At 36.1% G+C, this 23,158-nt stretch overlaps 1 long non-coding RNA gene across 1 annotated transcript in view; it reads right to left on the minus strand.

The window, feature by feature from the left end:
- Positions 1–21,657, minus strand: part of LOC131534122 (uncharacterized) — a 115,107-nt gene extending 93,450 nt beyond the window's left edge. The window contains exon 1 of the long non-coding RNA XR_009269317.1: positions 21,407–21,657. This is a non-coding gene — a long non-coding RNA (uncharacterized LOC131534122). The remainder of the gene's footprint in view (positions 1–21,406) is intronic.
- Positions 21,658–23,158: the final 1,501 nt, after the last annotated feature.

The following is a 23,158-nucleotide window of genomic DNA, read 5'->3' on the forward strand; positions in this document are numbered from 1 at the left end:
TCAAAGAGTAAAATCAAGGAAAGCATTCAATCAAAACCACTGTAGAGTTAATGTAACCAAATGACGTAGGCCGCTGTGAAAAGCTTTGTTGTTCGTTTGGAGCCAAACAGTGTAAAGAGAGGGAGAGAGAAAAAGAATCATTACAGTTTTATTGGTGTTTGTTTTTTCTTGCTTTCTTCTGTATTTTAGGGGTGTTGTCAAATGCATTAATTGGACACATATGAAGCAAAGAGTTATGACAGATAAACGCATTCCAATTGGGGGTGTGAGCAATCGACCCGAGAAGCCTGGAGACTTATACAAAAAAAAAAACTCAACTGAAGTTGAACTGTTTAGATGGATGCTTTTACAAACCAGGGAGTTTAAGCTTTACATATTAAATACACCTTTTGTGTAATGTTGATATGAAATTAAAATTCACCCTATTCTCTAAATGCATGTTAGTGATCTTATTGTGAACAATGTATTTATCCAAAAAAAGAAAGCATTCAGTAGTGCTTCCATCCAATCAACAAACTGATAGAACCAAGACCCCGCCCCAATGTTTTCTTTTCCAATAATTTCTTTCACTCGGATTATGTCACAATACAGTTGAAAAGATCTGTCACTACTTCAGTTTCATTGCAACTTTAAATACCTTAAATACTTACATGGTCCCCAGGGGAGGGACTTTTCTACTCTGGAGAGCATCTGATTGGCTAAAAATGTGTGCAGGGCAGGATGAGTCATCAATATTTTTACTCTATTTCCAGTAGGTAAAAACTGTACAACTTAGGTGCGTATTTCTGCTACAAACAAAGTTAAAAGTACATTAGCACATAGCCACAATCTAACTTCCTAACAATTCCAAAATCTCATACTCTTTGAGAAGGTACTTCTGACCACTAAAAATATGCTCTATATAGTATAGGCCTAAATGTGTAGAATGAATGTAATTCATATAGACTACATTCGTCATGTCACCTACCAGTGTCAGTTGCGTTCATAAATATTCTCCAGTGGCCTCATGGGAAAGGATCAAATACACACTTCAGAAACTCACCGCATGTAGTAGATCATCCAGGCACTTTTTCACCTACTGTTTTATGAATACAGTTGAATTTAGGCCTAGACATTCTACTTTTTCACCTACTATATAGTAGGGAAGTGCATGATTTCAGATGCAGCCATGGACTTAAAGCCACAAAATTCCATTTTTGACTTCACAGGGACTTTAAGCTAATGGACTTCAAAGCAAAACTGCTTGCATAAGCATTTGGCCACAACCATTTTGTTAACATACTATGAGGCTCTAGAAGGTCAGGCGAGGACTCTGTTAGCATTTTTGAACGTGTAAACTCAGGAAAGTAGCAAGATCAGCACCAAGCACCGTACAAAAAAATTGACCAGCGGCTAATGGGAAAGCATGCTAGCTATGCGCTGGATGGGACACAGGTGATGATTCATAGAGTTCCATCCCTCACCCAAAGGCAGGAGATACGCTACGGCTCGGGTTCCTGACGTGTTTCTGCAGCTGCCTGGCCGCAAACTTCATACACACATCTTTCTGTTTACCATCCAGAAATACAACGTTTACATTAATGGCTGATGTTCTCATGTAATGAGCATCAGTATGTGTCGCTTATGTGACGGGTTCAAGTCATGATGCTCTACTAGATTAGACCCACATCACCTGAATGAGGGTCATGTTTAACAGAGGCCTACATGTGGCTGAGACAAACAAGGTTTTTCCACAAAGTTCCATGGAAACATTTTCTCGTTCTGTGCTGCCACCACCTGTGCAATGAAAGAATGATACCGGTTTCCTCAGGTTATAAAACTTCCTCAGGCTATAAAACAGAAGAATGAATTGAAATAACTAACTGTGATTAAATGTCACACTTTTTTCCAGTTTCAGTAAACTAAATTTCACATAATCTAAAGTGTATGTTTCGTACATGGATGTTTAAACATGGATGGCAGAGACAGCAGACATTATTAGGAAAAGAGACTTATGCACTCCACTCATATAAAAATGAATAGGAAAAGTCATAATGCTCAATATGGCAGCTGTAGCCCCGCCTTACAGTTAAAAGAGCCAGTCATCTTTTTCGTAGACCTTCACAGTTTGAATTCTCTTGAATACTATTTTTTAACGTGATTTCAGTTTAAGAAGCATCATTTAGGATTTACTGTTAACAAATGGTTCTTTGAACAAAGAAAAAAATTCTTGACATGCAGCACTATTGATGCTTATTGCAACTGTTGTGACAAAAATGCAAAATAACACATTTAAAAAAAATGTCATTTATCACAGATATCTATAGGCCAGGGATATTTTAGTATTATTTGTATACTATTTTAGTATAATAACACTGAATTTACACTTTAATTAGATTTAGTTTTTATATTTCTTTTTAGCTTTAATTTGTATAGTTTTAGTAATTTTAGTAAAGTATTTTAACCCTTTTTTTTTCAATTAGTTGCCAAGGGAACCTTTCAAATTTATGTTTAAATTTTTCATCTAATGTTAATATTTTTTTTTTAGTTTTATATAACAACAACTAAAAAAAAGTGATATGGGGTAATGGGCAACTATTGCTCCATCCTTTACCGATTTTGATTGGCATACTAGTCAACTTCTTCATAATATACATTTTTACCACCTTAACTCAAAATAAACCATCTACTCCATTCTTTATGTTAGAATAACATTAATCAAAATAATTCATTTTCTTGGTTTATTATTACACTTGTTATCGAGAGAGCGCAATCTTCTGTAATTTGGTTTTGTGGGAGAAACAGAAGCCTCTTGAAGAACACTTACTAATCGAAGCTGTCATTACTAGTGTTGTGACACTGCATTAGCCTAGCATACTAAAGACATTTGATGCTTTTAGTCTAAGGGTACAGAGGAGCAAAGGGGAGAAAAAAAGATGAGAAAGGAAGGAAATGTCTCTTGCCAATGTGCAATACAAGGAGAGTTTTAGGCCAGACGAACCGCATCTGTGCCTAATTCATGAGAGCTAGAAGTATTTCCCCATCGGGACAGGACGAGGTGTGAAGACTTGCCTCTTCTGTCACCACCAGGTTAGTGTTTGGGGTGGGACGCAGCTCTCTAGGTCTGGGCAGAATTTCACTGAAAACCTTCAACACTGTCAAATGTGAGCGGTGGAGGAAAAGGCGCCTTGAGAAATGAAGACAGCTGGGCCAGCAGTTACGCAGTCAGACATCTCATCACTCTAGAAAGAGTCTGTCTTTGAATTCTGTGGGAAACACTGACCTGTAACACCATATTTTGCCACCCCTGCAACCACATACTAAAATTAGTTTTAATACATTTGTTTTATTTTTTAAAAATACTATTCATTGCCATCTATGAATTATAAATAAATACAATTTAACACAGGCAATGGGAAACGTGACAAATTGTGCTGTCTTTTTTTTTTTTTTTTTTTTAGGGCAGTGACTTTTTTTTAGGACAATTACCGTTTTATTCAGGAAATATACATTAAATTGATCAAAAGTGAGAGTAAAGACAAAAAAAATTATAAAAAATTATAAAAATATTTTAATATTTATTTAAATACAAAATGGTTATTTTAAATTATAATAATATTTCACAATATTATGGTTTTACTGTATTTTTATAAAATAAATGCAACCTTGTGAGCATAAGAGACTTCTTTCAAAAATGTTAAGAAATCTTGCCGTGACTCAGTTTTAGCACAGTATTCAGAATAGTAACGCAGGAAATATATTTTTACTTGGGCTGAGATTGATCAAATTTTAAAGATTATGTGACACAGTTGTAAATAACATTTCTCTGAGTCCTTATAAAAACAATAGGATCTGAAAGAATGGGGTTTTAGTCAGAACATTCTCCAAAACAGGGCTAGACACGTGTCTTCTTTAATTTAGCATCTCATGGTCCATCCAAGAATCATACAGCTTTGCCTAGTGACTGGTACAACACACAAACACCATCCAAGAAACGTCAAATCTTACAAAAAAACACCCTCTGGAGAGACCAGAAACTGTTCCTCACAGACAAACACATCTGTTGAAAATTAGTCTTTTTTGGATCCTTGACTTTATCTATAACTATGACTTACAACAACCATTGTAAGTGGATGTTTTTAGCATGACTAGCCTAGCTTCAAATGAATAGCCATGAGTGCATGAGCAAAGTTCTCTAAAATAGTTCAATGTCAGTTCGGTGTTTCTTTTTCTTTTGCATTGCAGACACAAAAGGGTTTTTTCCAAACGTGTGATGCCTACAGAAGACAAATCAATCCTCATGGACACATGTGCGTGCACAGGGGTGAGTTTGATGTCATGGAGTATGACATCTGCACTATTCTTCACCACATTGTTACTGGCCAGCAGTAACCCAAAATTAACCATGATGGAAGGAAACTAGACAAATCGAGAAAATTGTGCTTTGTTTGGCCAGTTTCCTTTGTTGTAACAATTTAACAAATTCAGAACAATAGAACAGCTTAACATCTGGGTTACTGCTTGTTTACGTCACTGGTGGTGTAAAGAACCTTCAGGTTTTAATCTAGATTGACATTTTCAGAAGAACATATTAGCACCTAAACATATTAGCGAAGCGAGTTCAGCGAGTTATTCTGAACGAAGAGAGTAAAATAGTCTAAAATGTGTTAATATGATAAAACGGAATACATATTCTCGTCAAAACCAGGGGTGGGCGATATACCTGTAGACACGATTAACCGGAAGAAATTGTTCAACTGTAGAGATTTTGGACTATCTTCTCTATAGCGGTTACACGCTCACGTGATGTTGCTGTGCTGCGTGCTCATGACAACTTATTGTTTGCACACATTTTTAAGTATTGTGGTTTAAAAACAAGTGATTTTAAGCCATTGAAACGCAATCTTTGCAAGTATCCTCGTAAACAGTAATTAAGGCCTTTATTGAAAGCAAACAGCTGAGAAAGAAAACACACGTGTAACAGTCAGTATACTGGATCCAGGCAGCTCTTAAAATGACAGCAGTATAATATTCATGTTAATTAAACAACAAAGGAGAGAAAATCTCTCACTGCTCTTGACTAAATCACTTTTGTAACTTTAATAAGAAGAAATATATATATATTTAATTTACACATTGAAGAATATGCAGTTTTTATACATTTGATTACTTTATTCAATGTTTGTAGCATTTCTTATTTATTTGTTCTACTGTAGTTTTTTGTGCTATTGCTTCACATTACCCAAACTAACCAAACTCTGACATCAAACAAATCCGAGTGTGCACCAAAAGTGTTAGTGTGAAAGCCCCCTAATAATGAACACTAAATAGTATATAAGTGGTTAGCTCAAAGTAGAGATTTAAATGTCATGGTATTGTCGGCGCCAATAGCTTCATGGGCAGCGCGCCAACATGTAGCCCCGTAGCACTTCAGGCGTCCCGAGCTTTAATCCTGGCTAGCCCCCCACCCACCCCCCCACTCCACTTCCTGAACACTTACTGGCCTACTGAAATAAAAGCATAAGAATTATTTCTTTTTTTTAATAAAAATTGGTTGTATTTCTTGTGAAAACCATATGAAGCCTGAGGAAACCAGGAAGGCCTTGAATCCCAACTTTTTGAACCACTCCGGAATGACATAATGTCCTTTTCCATTCTCCTGACCTTCTCCCCAGTGTGGTCGGCCTCCGTAGGGCCCCTCAGGGTGGCAAAGTTGCTTTTATAAGCGATGGAGGAATCCTCCTCAATTCGCTCTGCCAAACGTCTACTCTGCTATTCCTTCGAGAGAAGCCACCGGGAGAGAGTGTGTGTGTGTAAAGGCTGTCTTTCGATAAAAGCGTATGGCCTTTAAGTATAAGCAGACTTCTTTGTCTGTCTGCCAGGAGTCATTTATATCTCCCGGATTAGTGGGAGCGAGAGCAAAGCCACTAGGACCGATGTTTTCCAAACACATTGCAGTTAAAACAAGAGGGTCGTTCTGAAACTGCTCACTTGGGGCCGGGTACCCTCCAGAAAAGTGCTTAAATAGAGTGTGACAAGCAGAGACTAGAGCTAAATCATGCTCTCCCATTGTGCACACGAAGTGAGAGAGCGCTAAATAAGGCCAGGCTGCGCACGTCCCCGGCCCACACGTGAGAGGCGCTTTTGATGTTTCTCAGATGTCTCTCACTGGTGCCGGGCGCATTCGCTTGGCCCAAGCGACTTCACAAGACTCTCGTGCCGTCGGGGTCGGTCACACGCTCAGCAGAGGCTCATCACATGGCTTGACCTCCTTGCGGTGTACGGTTCCTCGTGCGTGCAGGAAATGCGCCGATGTCAAGCGCAAGAGCGTGAATTATTAACCGGTGATGTAAGGAGCCGAAATGTCTGCACCGATGTTATGACGCTCGCCGAGTAAAGTGAACGCTTTGTGCAGTCAACCCTACTGAACCGGGTCAGAAGCCATCAGCGCAACAAGGCTCCACACTCCACACGGGCATGTGGGATCTCTCTCTAAACCCATCACGAATTCCTCGCTCTTGGCAGCCGCTCAAGTCTTCGCCTTATACCCTCGATCTCTCTCTATCTCTGCGTTTCCCCCTGTCCGTTCTCTCTCTCTTTTCATCAGAGCTGGCAGTGGAACTGTAGGCTGCATTCTGCACTAATTAACAGCCTTCAGAAGAAGACCACCAAACTGGTGAACTGGCACACTCTAAGCACACTTTGTGTTTTTTTCCTCGCCAGTCAAACGCACACACTCCATGTCAGTGCGTATCAGGCAGCGACGGGGCCTCTGGGGGGAGCTCAACACACTCCTGACTTGAACGCAGTCACCTTCTCTGGGGTTTCTTTAAAGAGTCAGATAATTCTTCCTTTTCTCATCTTATGCCGCCAACACACGACACGAGTCCATATAACGTGTAAATAACATTGATAAGTGTACAGGAACTTGAAGTTGGTGCTCCAAAAAAAAAAACACAACACGAACATGATAGTTCATACAACCCCAGTTAATAAATCAATTAAACAATAGGTGTGTGTGAGAAAAACATCATTCAACGATGAGAGAATTTTCATTTTTGGGTGGAGTATCCCTTAAATATCTAAACCTGTCTGCAATCCAAGTCTTGTGGTGTGAAACGTGTTTTGACTGAAACTGACATCGGCAATAACAGATAGTTGTGTGGTGTGAAAATAACAGCAATCTCATGGCTGTTTCTGATGAAAGTCATATACAGTAACTCACCCCAAAATGAAAGTTATGTCATAATTTACACAGTCTCAGTGTTTTTCGGGGAACAGTATTGTTTTGGACACCATTGACTTTCGTTGTATAGAAAAAATGCTTAACAGGATAGTGTGAAAATGAAAATGAAAATTCTGTCATTAATTACTCACCCTCATGTTGTTCCACTGACACAGAAGAGATTAAATTGTTGAATAAAGCCATTATTTTTGTTTTCTTTGTGCACAAAAAGTATTCTCGTAGCTTCATAAAACTAAGGTTGTTCCACTGATGTCACATAGACTATTCTAATAATGCCCTTACTACCTTTCTGGGCCTTGAATGTGGTAGTTGTGTTGATGTCTATGCAAGGTCAGAAAGCTCTCGGATTTCATCAATAATTTGTGTTCTGAAGACGAATAAAAGTCTTATGGGTTTGGAACGACATGAGGGTGAGTAATTAATGACAGAATTTTCAGTTTTGGGTGAACTATCCCTTTAAACATTCTTCAAAATATCTTCTTTTATACTCTACCTGAAGATAAAGCCATACAAGTTTGGAACGACATAGGGTTAGGTGACATTATACTAGATGAGGCTGTGAATACTAAAATCAATTAAAAAAATTATAAATGTTTTAAATATCATAGTTTTTCTTAAATTAATATTAATATAACTTAAAAATATGTAAAATATTTTTTAGTTCAGATATTTTAGCAGTGTTGCTTTAATTGATGTGCATTGTGTCGCATAAATGCCCTATAAGAAAGGAAACCACTAATTGAGTCCACTAATTATCCATAAATCCCTCAAGACAATTAATTGATAAAGCAACCAACCGACTAATCAATTTTAAAAATACTAAGTTTAACACTGGCAATTTCTAGTTTGGCACTCATCTAACTGGTGGTCCAGCACAGCAATGCTGTTTACTACCAAAAACTGCTGGTTAAACAGGCTGATTTTTTTAGTGAAGTTGTTTGAGACTCTTGCTAATTTAGAAACCTGGTCGGAACAGCATCAAACCAGCATCTCATCCTAATACCTAGCATCCATATGTCTAGAAATATCTGGAAAATGACTTACTTAGTTTTAAGACAGATAATTGATAACTGGGGTTTGGAGCTTATCATACCACATGTACGCAAGAGCATTTGTGGAATTTGAGGCTACCAAGAGGATCAAGACTACAGACAACGAGTTCATTCGAGCCTCAACAAGGAAGTATGGCAGCAGCAAGAGAAACGCTCAGCATAGTGGCACACAGCTGAACGCAGGCAGGGTGAATGACTCTGTTTCTGTGTGTGTTGGGCAGCAGGCCTCATTAGAGGCACATAGACACGTGGAGCCAGGGCGACAGAAGCCCCGCAGATGCAGTGAAGGCACCGGCCCTGCTCTCAAAATCCGAAGCCCAGACAAAACCACATTGTGTGAGGATTTATGGGAAGGCTTATGGCCTCCATGAAAACAAGGCGCCCTCTGAAAGACACACACTGAGTCGGTGTGATGACAGTCCCTCAATGGTTTGGGGAGAACAGTAAGCAGTGTGGGTCTGTGAGAGAGAGAGACGGATGAGGACTGTGAATCAAACTGGAGGAAGATGACACTTGAAGGGTTCTGGTGGTGGCAGGAGGGGGGCTCGCAACCAAACAGCTGCGTGACGGGAAAGCGCAAGAGGAAGCAATCTGTGAACATACTGTTTGATATCTGAATGGGAGCGGGGAAAATTAGAGGGAACCAGCTACAAGCTAAAGACTCAGTTAAGAGTTATAGGAAATGGTTTAAAACAACAGAAACATGGTGAGGTTTAAGAGTGGGCCTTTTATTCTCATCCAAACAACCACTCAATTTATGATGTCCGGTGCACAGAGATTACGAAACAATCACTCAATTTATGATGTCCGGTGCACAGAGATTACGAAACAATTCACAGACAGGTCAATGAGGTGATGCTCATTTTTTATATCTAAAATATACATCATATATCATTGAAGAAAAATAGCTTCCTTAAAAGAAAAGTAGTTTGGCTTAATTCAATAAGCGAAACTTCCTATTAATATTTGAAAAACTTCCACAAAATTAAAGTCATGTTGTGCAACCAACATTCTGAAATAGAAAAAGATATAAAACAAAATTATATCATAGAGACAACCCTCTCAGTCCCTCAAATGTGTCTTAATTCTCTAATTGTCTAAAAGTCATGTGGCACAACTCCTCAAAAAGGTTATGAATAAATAACTCATTCAAAAAATTACCTTGAATTTTTTTAATATTTTGAAAATAATGATTAAGATGTGTCCACTCACATGTATTCATAAGAAATAAATAATATGTATTATTTTTTTTCCTTTTTGGTTAAACCACATGACATGTAAATTTTAAAGTCATTAATGTTAAACTTTCTTTAAAATAGTATGTTTTTCAAAACCATATGAAACCAACGTGTTTTACAAGCATAATTAAAGTCATGTGGTGCAACCAACATTCATTTTTTTCTGAATGTTGGTTGCACCACGACTTTAATGTGTTTTAGTGTATTAAGTGTATTTGACCTTGACCAGATAAAATGTCATGTGGTGCGACTCCACAAAAATGCTATAAAATGTACAAATTATATAATGTCATAGTAAAAGTATTTTTTTAACAAATACCATGATTTATTACAGTATTTTGGAAAATAACGCTTAAGATGTCTATTCTCACACACAAAAAAAATGAATTACTTTTTACTTGATGGTTACACCAGATTCAGCTTTTTCTTGAAAATTGCATAAAAGTTGGGCTGTGCTTTAAACTAGATTTTTAAAAGACTTTTCCTTTTATCATGGACACAATACGTAATTGTCCCAGATATCGATTCAAAAGAAGACAGAGATAGCTATAAAATGTTATATAATAGACGCCAATAAGTGCTTTACCAGTAATTCATTTCAGGCCACCCTCCTAAGCACTACTCTTAACAGATCCATTACCGCCACGACAAAGAAGGCACCCGTCCCTGTCCCGCAACCCTCCGATTAGCGTGCAACTGTGCATGCGTATCGCTCACAGGCATGAGCAGGGGGTGTCAAGGTTAAGGCTGGATCCCTGCACGGTCTCAATGGTGTTCTTGTGTTCGGCACCGCGGAGGTGACTAGCTATCAGGGCCCCGCGTTGCGCGCACAGCGCCCGCTTTTTCCATTCTGTCAGCACCGAGCAGCACACTGGTTCCTTCCAAACTCAGCGCCACTTCATTAAATGACTTCAGACTCTTGGCAGATGCAGTGGGAAAACTCTATATTAACTGTGTGTGAGATCCACGGGGCGGCCAACAAAGGCTGTGGTTGTTCCCCCTGTAAGGGTTCGCTGTGCCGGGGAGGGAGTTTGGGACCTTTAGGGGTACCTGCTGGTCCTGCAGTACACCGTGACTTGCTTTAAAAAGCAGAGGAATATCCAAAATTGGGTGATGACATCATATCTAATGATGCATCTGATTGGTCCGTTGGGTGACACTGTCATACAAAACTATACATATCTGATGAATCGCAGCATTTGTGCTTATTCATACCGTGAGGTCATTACTTTACATAGCTGATGTAAAGCTGACCGACCGCGTCCCCGTAACAGGCCTGGCCTTCAGAAACTAGGCTACAGCGATGGTGACGAACAAGCTGGCAGCTCCATCCAAACAGAAAACCACAGATGGAGATTTTCAATACCAGCGACTCAATTTTGACTGAACAGTCGCTTGCGGTTCCCCTCACAGAAGGATCTATTGAGCGCTTGTGACAGAGGTATTTACACAACTTATTGAGTGTTAAAGGCCTCATTCTCAGCGTTATTGAACTAGAGCAACAGACACTTTAAAAGTGGTCGTTCTCACAACTGGCTATGAAGGAAAGCTCAATTATTCAGCTGAATCCACTTTTTTGCTCCCCAGGCAAGTCCTGCGTCCATTTCTCATGAAGCGTGGTGGTAAAAACAGGCAAAAACTATCACAGCGCGCATATTACAGCATAATAGCCACCTTTTAGAGCGCCATGAGCATCAAACACAGTTTGAATCCTGTGGCGGAAAAGCGGTGATGTCAGGATTTACCGTTTGTTTGTGGGAGAGCTGGAATTAAAGTGAAATAAGGAGTGTTGAGAGAGAAGGGACAGTACTACAGAAACAGTGGGATTGTGGGAGAGGGTCAGACATCATCACTGCCATTCTCAGTCGGTGTGCCCTCAGGTTCCCACACAGTGGCGTATGCTGTGCTCTCTGCCAGCTCTGTGTAAGAACACAAACATATACACATTTATCCTGCCATCTCAATGGACATACCATAGACTTAAACAGCTCTTGTATAAAGCCATGTATAGTTTCTACATGTTAACGCTAACACAAACCAGAGGCACCATGGTCATTTAAATTTGCTATTTCAGATTTCTGAGTCAAGCAGATTACAAATGCAACTTCCTATATATATTTTGTTTGTTTGTTTTTTACTTTTTCATATTTATGTGTCTTTGTGTGCATTCGTATATATATTGTATAAATAATAGGCAGTGCCTTGTCAACTACATCACACACACATACATATAATGTGTACTTGTGTGTATATATATATATATATATATATATATATATATATATATAATATTTATAATAATTAAATTCCTAAAAGTAATACTGAAATGAAAAATAAAGCTAAATTGTAAAATTTAAGACAATAATTAATTTACAAAAAATTACAAAAATACTTGACTATAAACAAAATGACTATAACCTACACTAATAATGTCAAATTTCTGAACCAAGTGGATTACAAATGCAACCTCCAAGAAAAAAAAAGGACCATAATAGGAGAAATATTATAATAGATATAGACAAATAAACACACATATGATAGATAGATAGATAGATAGATAGATAGATAGATAGATAGATAGATAGATAGATAGATAGATAGTTTTTGAACTGCATATTTCTGCATAAATACGACCCAAAACATCATCAGATTTTCCTGAGTCCTGAAAGTAGACAAAGATAACTGAATCAAACAAGTGAGAGAAAAATATTTTCTTTGTTATTTATTTATTGAGAAAAATGATCCAGTGTTACATACCTGTGCGTTGCAAAAGTATGTGAATCTTTGCTTTCAGTATTTGTGTCACCCCCTTTTGCTGCAGCAACTGAACGTAACGTTTCTTGTAAATGCTGATCAGTCCTGCACAACAACATGCAGGAGTTTTAGCTCATTCCTTAGCGCAGAACCACTTAAACTCTGTGATGCTGGTGGGTTTCTTCCTATGAACTGCTTGATTAGGTCCTTCCACAACATTTTAATTGGATTAATGTCTGGACTTTGACTCAGCCATTCCAAAACATTAACTTTGTTCTTCTTTAACCATTCTTTGGTAGAATGACTTGTGTGCTTGGGGTTGTTGTCTTGCTGCATGACCCACGTTCTCTTGATACTCTGTTCTTAAACAGATGTCCTGACGTTTTCCGTTAGAATTTGCTGGTATAATTCAGAATTCATTGTTCCATCAAAGATGGCAGGCTGTCCTGGTCAAGATGCAGCAAAACTACCACCACGTTTCACAGATGGGATAAGAGTCTTAAGCTGGAATGCAGTGTGTTCTTTTCTCCGAACATAATAGCTTCTCATTTAAACCAATAAGTTCTATTTTGGTTTCATCCATCCATTAAACCTTTCTCCAATAGTCCTCTGGCTTGTCCACATGATCTTTAGCAAGCAATTTTCTTTTTGGAGAACAGTGGCTTTCTTCTTGCAACTCTGCCATGCACACCATGGTTGCTCGGTGTTCTCCTGATGGTGGGCTCATGAACATTAACATCAGCCAATGTGAGAAAGGCCTTTAGTTGCTTAGAAGTTACCCTGGGACCATTTGCAACCTCACAGACTATTACACGTTCTGCTTTGGAGTGATCTTTGTTGGTCGACCACTTCTCAGGAAGGTAACAGTGGTCTTGAATTTCCTCCATTTGTACACAATCTGTCTGACTGTGGATTTGTGGAGTCCAAACTCTTTAGAGATGGTTTTGTAACCTTTTCTAGCCCGATGAGCAACATCAACTCTTTTTCCAAAGTCCTCAGTAATCTCCTTTGTTCGTGACATGATTCACTTCCACAAACATGATCAGACTTTCATAGATCCCTGTTCTTTGAATAAAACAGGTCACGTACTGACGTTTGATAGTCATTGCACTGACTGAAAACACCTCAGCACAGATGGACTCTAATTTCACCTTTAAATTAACTGCTAATCCAAGAGATTCACATACTTTTGCCACTCACAGATATGTAATATTGGATCGTTTTCCTGAATAAATAAATGAAAAAGAAAATATTTTTGTCTTATTTGTTTGATTGGGTTCTTTTTGTCTACTTTCAGGACTTGTGCGAAAATCTGATTATGTTTTGGGTCATATTTATGCAGAAATAAAGAAGATTCTAAAGGGTTCACAAACTCTCCAGCAGCACTGTATATAATATAAAATATAAGAATCTGAATATATAAATGTATAAACATGCAAATATTTTCAAAATATATACTGTATGTGTGTGTATTTATATATACATAAATATACACTACACATATAAATGTAAACAAAAACTTTTATTTTAGATGCAATTAATCGTTTGACAGCACTAATATATTATACACACACACACACACACACACACACACATACATACATACATACATACATACATACATACATACATACATACATATATATATATGGATGTCAACGGATGGCCCAAACATGCACAACTATGAATTCAAAGCTCAAGGATGTACTCTAGAAGCGAATACTTGAATGCTTTGATTCACAAGCATAAACACATACTTTCTGTATGTGCCACAGATCTCTGAAACACACACACACGCTCCCTGAGGTAAACAAGCTTTGATAAGAGATGATGATGAATGTTAAAGAAACAGAAAAGGACCAATTAATTTTTTTATTGGTCAAGAAAACTTGCTAGTTAAGCTAGTTAAAGCTGCAGTCCGTGACTTTTTTGGGTTAAAAATGATCCAAAATCAATATTTGAGCAAGTACATAACCAGCCAGTGTTCAAAACTATCACCTTACTTTAGCCCGATTCACAACGGTTAGTTTATAATAATGTTTTCTAATTTGAGTGGTACGGGTAGGTTTTCGCAGGAAATTCGAGCATAGCATTCTGTAAACAAAGAAGTTTTCCCGGCTAGTATGCTATCGCATGTGAGGATCCTGCAGGTGGCGGATCGTTTATAGCCTTTTCTCACAGCAGCTGGAATAATTAAACGTATCATTTTGATGGCGGATTGTAATCCAGAAAGTATTATGCGTTTATGAAACAAAAGTGAATGAAATGAAATTATATTCCAGTTTTAAATGTGCTTCTGATTACAGATAGCCTGGGATTACACAGGATTTGTATTTTAAAGACAACCAGTTCGAAAGGGGCATAGTTTGCTTTCTGAGTTAAAATAATTTCTTAATATGAAATTTGAATGGTATGACAATTAGATTAAACTGTACAGAAATTGAAATCTACACGCTAATACACACTATACTCATAGTGACACAATTCTGATGTTGTTAACATTAATAATTTGAGAATAAAGTATAACAATAATAATAATTTGCACGGTTAGATGTGATATGAGCTGATCGTTAGATTTATTCACCATTGGTAGCGCAATTTATTGTAATGCTTTTTTCCTCAGTTGGTCAGAACAAACGTGGCAGACTTGTTACTTGTTCAGATGGCAATATACGGTGATAATTCTTATTTGGACCATATATTCCAAGATGTAGGCTAGAATCTGTGATTGCTAAATACAGTATCCACACCTGTGCAGTGACTGACTGACACACATACTCCTCAAAACATTAGATTCATCCGCGCTGGAGCCGTGCCGGAACACTGGAGCACAACCCTACACACAGAAGATAATTCCGCACAGAGTTTTCAAACAGAGATGGCGACAAAGAGGCAAAACTTACGGACTGCCGCTTTAAGCAAACCAGCATCTAAATTACACCAGGGCAGTGAAAAAGATTTCCCACAGAAATCAATTACAATATTCATGTCCTGTCGACAGGCACTCCTGTGTGTGACCACTGCGACTCTGATTCATTTATTTGTTCTAATTAAGAGCGGCTACAATCGGCCCGGCCTGATTAAGCTGTTGATCTTACCGGGCGGCTGCGGAGGGCGAGCTAATTAAGAGCAGTCTGCTTAAACAGGAAGGTGAGGAGGTCTACAGCAGAGTTTTCCTGCTGACCGCCCGTTTTTACATATACAGTCCTCTCAGTCTGACGCACACTCTCTAGCCACATTCACATCCATAGCTTCTCATTTTCAGACAAACCTCTCTCTATCTCACACATGCATCTAGCACTGTCTCTCAATGAGCTGCATTAATTCCACACTTCACCCAGTGTGCGGGTCTCATTTCAAACGCTGTGCCACGCTTGGTTTTTCCCAATGTGCGTGCGTACAGTATGTCACTGAACTTTGGATCCTGTGTGTCAATAATAACTCTTTATTCATTATTTTTCAGTCGTGGACCACAAACGGCTCGGGTTACTCTGTAGGTAATATCCTGGCTGCTTCTTGTTAACGTGGCAGAGTGAAGAAAAAAAAAAAAACTAGAATCCACTAGTGGTGAATATGACAGTGCTTCATACATTCTGCCAAAGGAAGCAGAGGATATCAAGTAAAGTTCAGAATACTAGGGAAAATCCCTCTTTGAGGAGCAACAAGCATCAGTTAAGTTGGTTTTTGCTGCCACCTACTGGAATACTCGTGGTACTCAAGTTTTTAGATAGATGGATAGATTGATAGATAGATGGGTGGATAGATGATAGATAGATGAACAAGCCTGAGACTTGTATTTACTTGTGTTTATGCATATATACATATTTTAGATATTTAAGATATAGTTGACAGTGTTGCAACAAAATAAATAAAATTAAGATATGTAAAATATAATTCAATAAGAACACATTTATTGATTTACAGTATTGTTATTGTTACTTAAATCTAAAATAAAGTATATTTATTGTACTTTTCCATAAGTAAAATAAAGCTGAAATAAAATTATTTTTAAAAATTTTAATTAAAATATATTTTAAAACTTGAATGAAAATTACAAATCTTGCCTTGGCAACTAACTGAAATAAGTTGAAGTTGCTACTAAAATTACTAAAACTGAAATAAAAATAAATTAAAAAAAAATTTTTTAATTGAGAATGTGACAAATTGAAAAATGACTGTAGACATAGAGTACAGAAAAATGAACAAACAACACCAACAACAAAAAGCAATATACCAAAACCAAAGACAGATACATGAATAAACAGAATGTAAACATTTTCCAAAGCCTTTCAATATATGATAGGGAGAGAAAGAATAAATAAGAAAAAAAGTAACAATAATGTTAGCGTACAGTTGTGATGTATACTAATAATGATAATAATAATATACAGTTGTGCCACATTTCTTGTAACACTAATCGGTTGTAACATAATATTTTCAGTCATTTTGATTAGAGAGTGACTAATTATAGGAGCTGAGGCATTATTGGTAATAACATTTACCAGACAAAGAAGAGTCGATAGAAAAGTAGATTTTTAATGTGAGATAACATTCTTTTTTTTTTTCACATCCTTTTCCTTTTTCTTACTTTTTTTTAAAATAGCTAGTTAAATAATATTATTCATTTTCATTGAGTTATTCATTCATTCATTCTTTTGTTACCATTATTGATAACATTGTCATCCACAGTAGCGAAAGACAAGAAAAGAGTAGTAATAATGATAGTAAAAAAAATTTAAAATATATAGGAATATTTAATAAAATTAATAAAAATGACAAAAATAAATAACAAAATTAATAAAAATTCAGCTAAAATGTAAGCTAAAATATAAAAGTAATAATAATAATTCAGTAATAATAAATAAACAATACTAAACTATAATAACACTGTTCATGTATACATTATTTGTATTATTCATGTACACATATACTGCACATTATATAATATAAACATTAATACGCATAATAAAAACACATTTAAACACTGATAACCATGCTGAAATTAAAACTGAAGCAAAACCTGAATTGACATTAAAATTGAGCACAACTAGGCTACTCTTCCAGAATGTGTCAGCGAAGCCACATTACATATACATTAATATAAATCAGAAGCAAAATATAGATCAACATGGCATATACAAAATAGCTTGATGTTTTTAAACATAACTGAGTTACATAATTTAATGTATATTTACTTGCAGTACCGTAAACAGAAAATATGTTACCAAATTTTCTCTAGTGTTACTCAAATATGAGCTTTCATCCACTAGATGGCAGCATTTTCAAAGAAACGTATCAGGTTTCCTTATTCCTTTGTGTAAAGTTAGGCTTCCACGTTCTTTGTTGAGATTTACCAACACTCTGTGTTAGCTAAACATTTTTAATCACAGTTTTCGGTATTTTACAGCATAAACTGAAAGAGAGGAGTCAAACCAGATTTTGAGGGACTTTAGTAAAGTCAAAAAATTCCCATGTATGACTTCCTGTTTAAAATACAAACCATTTACCATAATGAATAACTCATAAGCAAATCAGAGCTTTTATTGCTAAGCCACATCCCAATGGAAATTATTACTGTTTTTCTGACTATGTTATGATTCACCTCAAGGTTCGTACTTGTCCTAACTAACCATGCTAGTGTCACGTTTGGCCTGCTTAACTGTACATAATATTATTACTACATAATATTTTCACCTAAAACCAGAAGCCAGTCTCTATAATAGTGCAGATGTTATTTCAAAATAATCATTAAATTATTCAAACTATCATGCATATATTAAAGCCTATTCATGCTGATAACTTTTTTTGTTGTTGTCTTTATTTTCATTAGCATAGATTCCAGGAAACAATGACGCTGAGCTGCCCCAGATGAGCCTTTCACTGTCATTCTATAAGTACCCACAAACAGCTGCTCAGAAGACAACTACCGTCATTTCCGCTTCAGAAGAACAACAAACAAAACAAAGAAGTGCACAGTATGAGCATACGCGTTGAGCGATTCATATTTTCTCTACCACTTTGAATTAACTGTATTCTCTGTTGGTGGTTCAACACTTTGAAATAGGTGATAAATTTAGTGAGTGAAATCAAAATTACTTGAGGGAATGTTTTCTATGTTTCTAAAAAGCAACTGAACAACTTCCACTGTAAAAAAAAAAAAAAAAAGTTGAGCCAACTTAAAATTTTCAGGCAACCAGCTTCAGCAGATTTTTGAGTTTGCTCAACTTATTTTTGTGGGAGATTCTCACATTTTTGTTGTATAAGCTTAAAACGACAAGTTGAGAAAACTCAAAAATCTGCTGAAGCTGGTTGCCTTAAAATCTTAAGTTGGCTCAACTTTTTTTTTTTTTTTTTTTTTTACAGTGTAGGCACACATCTAGTCAGAATTACAAATATATAAAAAAAACAAAAAACTTATATTAAATAAATAAAATAAAATAAAATAATATTATATAAAACTAAATTATATTAAATACAATATAAAATGTATTTCTTTAATATACTTTGATACAATTGGTGTTTTAAAATATTATTTCCAAAACTTCTTTCCTTCAGTTGTTCTTCCAAACCGAAACACTGATCTTGCAAGTAACAGAAAGTCAACAATGTCATTTCTCAGAAGCCAAGTCTCTTAAAACCACAGCAGGTGACAGTATGCGCAGAAGATAAATCAACCATAACGGCCTCACAGAAAGATCAGCCATTTTGATTTTCAACCAAGAAGGGTGCTTTAACACTCTTGATAGAAATCAGGCATATCTGGAAAATTCTTTGCGATAATGAAAAATTAAATAAATAATTTTGTTCTGTCAAATACACTGCTGGGATGCAGTGTGGGGCCACTGAACGTTGAACCTGCTCTCTGAAGGACGAAGACCTCCTTGCATCTGTCTCAGGAGTCAGAGACATTGTGTTCCTGATCGAGCCCCCCGGCAGGAAGCTACATCCTCCCCTCCTCCTCTTCCTCAAGAGAGGACTCTGGATGAACACTGTGCGTGCAGCGCCGAGGCTCTAAAATGAAGCTTGAGCCCACATCCTGTGTTCATGTTCAATGTCTTAAACGAGCACCTGCCAGCCCTGCCCCTCGCCTTCTGCAATTATCCAAAAACTGAAACTGCTGAGGCATTTTCTGTTTTGTTTTTGGGTTTGTGCTTACATTCGGAAAAGCATGTGTTGAGCAGATTTCTCAGAGGAAGCACTGCATACATGACTAAAGCAAACAAACGCTGTAGAAACAGTTATTGAATGCCATATACCTTCCAGCTATGAGGATGTTGAAACTTGACGGTGCACTTAGAAGCATCCAATGTGTTGTTAACAAATGACTCACAAAGATGAATATTACACAATAAAACTATATAGTCTAGGTTTGATCACTCAGGTTGGATTAGTTCAGCAAAAGATCCACAAGTTTGTTCTTTGATGGATTTTGATAAAAGCCAAGGTTTTTACTCTGGCCTGCTTGGGATGCCATTCACAGTTCAGGGACTCTGCTCTTATTGGACCTCTACACATGACCTCTACACATGCATGGGCCAGTGAGTGAGGATGATAGAAATCGATTTTAAAACACATCAATCAAGTTCTTAGAAATATAAAATTCTGTAATCATGTTGGAATTATACATTTTTTGGGGAAAAAGGTTCATATTTACAAACACATATTTCATTTAATGGCTTAATTTAATGACCAAAAAAAAAAAAAAAAGTAAAACAGTGGAATGTAAAGTACAAAAATATATTTTTAAACCTTGAATACACATAAACAACTTTATCAATGTCAAAAATCATTTAAAATTTGTAACTGTTGTTATTAAAGATGAATTATGAATATCTAAAGCCTAAAAGATCTTGACAATAACAAAATCTGCCAAAAACGTTTTAAAAAATTATATTTTAAAAACTAACACACGACAAAAAAAAAAAATTCTTATTGGGTTCATTTTGCTTATTGTTGGTTATGCAACACTGACTTTGATTTACAAAAAAAATGCTTCACTGATTTTTAAAAAAGAAATAAATAAACAGTGTCTCTGACAAAATATGCCTTCATAAAAAGGTAAAAATATGTTTTTCACATGAAAACAAAAGTTCTTACATATTGGTCAGGCCTATGCCACACTGACTTTGGTTTACAATGATTTCAAAATGTAAATATTTTAAAATTACTTCACTACTTAATTGTTTTTAATAACTAGTATAATAAAATATCTTGATATTTACAAAATATGTTTTTTTTTTTTTTAACAATGACAACTAAATGGGCTCTTCTATATTGGTAATTCCTTACTGGCTTTGATAGCCTATACAAAGTTCTCCATACACAAACATTAAAAAAGATTAATAATATAATGTTATAATATAACACTTTTTCAATAAATGAAGTATTTTAGCCTTTTAATTTGACTTTTTTTTTTTTTTTTTACAATCTGTGGACAGTTACACCACCAAGACTTTTTTTGACTTAAAGCCTTACAAAAATCTAAATTGCTTTTACTTCACACATTAAAACATATAAATAAAACGATTAATAAAACAGTGTGTTCAAATCATTCTTGTATGAATTGCATTTTGAGTAACTTCCGGACAAAAACAAGCATCACGTCATGACCCCTTATTTAAAAATTACTATAAGTGTACATGTATATAATTGAGAATATCTTTCACATTTTGAGCCATCATCAGCCATAAGTTTGCATGCATACACCTTTAACAGTCGTGAAAATGTGGACTAAACATCTTACCACCTGAACATCACGATATTAAAATAATATTGAAAACAAAGCCGCCCACCGATGTTCCCCAGGGGCTCAATTGCGCAAGAGTTTATCACTTACGTTAAGCATCTCATTACGCTTCGTTCTTTTACAAAACAAACGAGAAACAAAAAAGACCACCTTAGTAAGAGTATCCTATTTAGATACTCCTAAAGCTACTCGTCGTGTCACAACAAACAGAGATTTTGCCAAAGAAATAGGTTCCTTAAGCGTTCACTATTTTTCACCGACAAACGTCCCGGATGTCTGCCAACATCGTAGTTGCGCTCGTTCTTTCAGAGATGAGAAAAGCGCTTGTATCATCGACGAGACAAACATTTAAGCTCACAAAACCTGTAAATATTTTAAACATGCCCCTTACCGAATTAAGAGATTTTTCTGTCGGTCCTCGGCACGCGACATCCTCTCGTAGTAAAGTTTTCATACAGCGTGCAACTGTGTTGTTTACAAAGTACTGAGCGGAATCCCGATTGGTCCGAATCTAGCCGAGTCGAGCCAAGGCGACGCCCAGAAGATTAAAGCCCATCTGACGCGACGCGACAAACTTGTAATCAACGCCGCTTCATTTCACCGCGTCGCAGAGTTGTTAATTATAATACAACCGTTGTAGTTTGTCGCGTCGCTTGCAGTTTATATACGGGTATTTAGTCAGAGATTTGCGCTTTTACATCGGCTGCAATGATCAGATTTTGCACAAGGTGGTGCCCTTTTCAGCCTTCTGCTCAGTTTCGAGACTAGCAGATTTACTGTTATACTGTATTCGACACTGCAGGGAAGCAATATGATGTAACAAACACAGCAAGAATACAATGAAACAAAGAATGACACAAAGAAAGCATAAAAGTATAATATATATCCTTTTTTATAGTGACATTGCTTATGACCAGCAGGTATCCTTATTTACACTTTTTACATAATGCAACATATAATAAAATATAAACATATTATAAAACAAAATTAATAATAAAATAATTATATATTTTAAATTGTAATATATTTATGTAACTTTTGTTTTAGGCTACTGCCTTTTATTTTGGCTGCTTAATTGTCATAAAAATAATGTCAAAAAATAAAAATGTCAAAAGAATGTCATAAAATATTTGTTTGAATGTGAATCATAGATATCAAGAGTAAAAACAAAATGTGGTAAAACATACTGATATTAACAAAAAGTTACATTACAAAAATCACATGACAATAAAATGACAATACATATAGGTTTTCCAAATATAAATAATATTTCAAACTAATTTGCGTCAATTATTTAAAGGAATTAATATTAAAATATATTTTAGATCAATTCCAGCCTTATTTAAATGGTATATCCTTTCTTAATATAAAATAAAAAATAATGGCACAGTGTTAAAAACAAATGCAGTGTAAAATTTTCATATTTAAGATTTTTGTTTGTCTGCTTCCCATCATGCAAGGTGGCTATTAAAGCATATAAATTTGACAAGATATGTAAAACATAATCACATTCATCAAATTCTAACCCAGAGGTGTTTCTAAAGGTAAATTCTGAACAGCCTGTATTGAAAATATGGTGGAAAATATCTCTCTTTCCTTAAATCTTTTCCCTAATTTTACAATGACATAGTGTTTGACCCTAATCTCCTGAAATTAAATGTTAAATTGTCTGGTAGGTCATTTAAATGTTTTCAATTTAAAAATACTTCTGTTGCACTCAAATCAGGATTCCAAATTTAAAAAGCTTTTACTTTCATGTTCGTATTTCACATGTAAAATGCAACTTCTTAAAACTATATTATTATTAAAGAAAGAAAAAAGTAGGAGGAAACTAGTACCTTTCATTCTTTAATTAAAAAAAAAAAGGTGATGAAAGTTAAATATGATTACACGATGTACATTATAGTGATTTTAATTATTAGCTATAGTTTATATAAAAAAATATTGGTCTTGACTAAATAAACTTTAAAACCTTGAATTTATGTATCTATAAATCGTTTGTCTCATTCAGTGCTTTTTATTATCACTCTATCATCGTATTACGTAATGATGAAGTGACTTGGCGTGCGTCGCGCGCAGTGTTGATACATGACGCCACGGCATGCCCTCGGCGCCCCGCCCTCGCGCTCCTCTCCTCTCGGTG

The sequence above is a fragment of the Onychostoma macrolepis genome, chromosome 25 (assembly GCF_012432095.1).
Source record: "Onychostoma macrolepis isolate SWU-2019 chromosome 25, ASM1243209v1, whole genome shotgun sequence".
Taxonomy (NCBI): domain Eukaryota; kingdom Metazoa; phylum Chordata; class Actinopteri; order Cypriniformes; family Cyprinidae; genus Onychostoma; species Onychostoma macrolepis.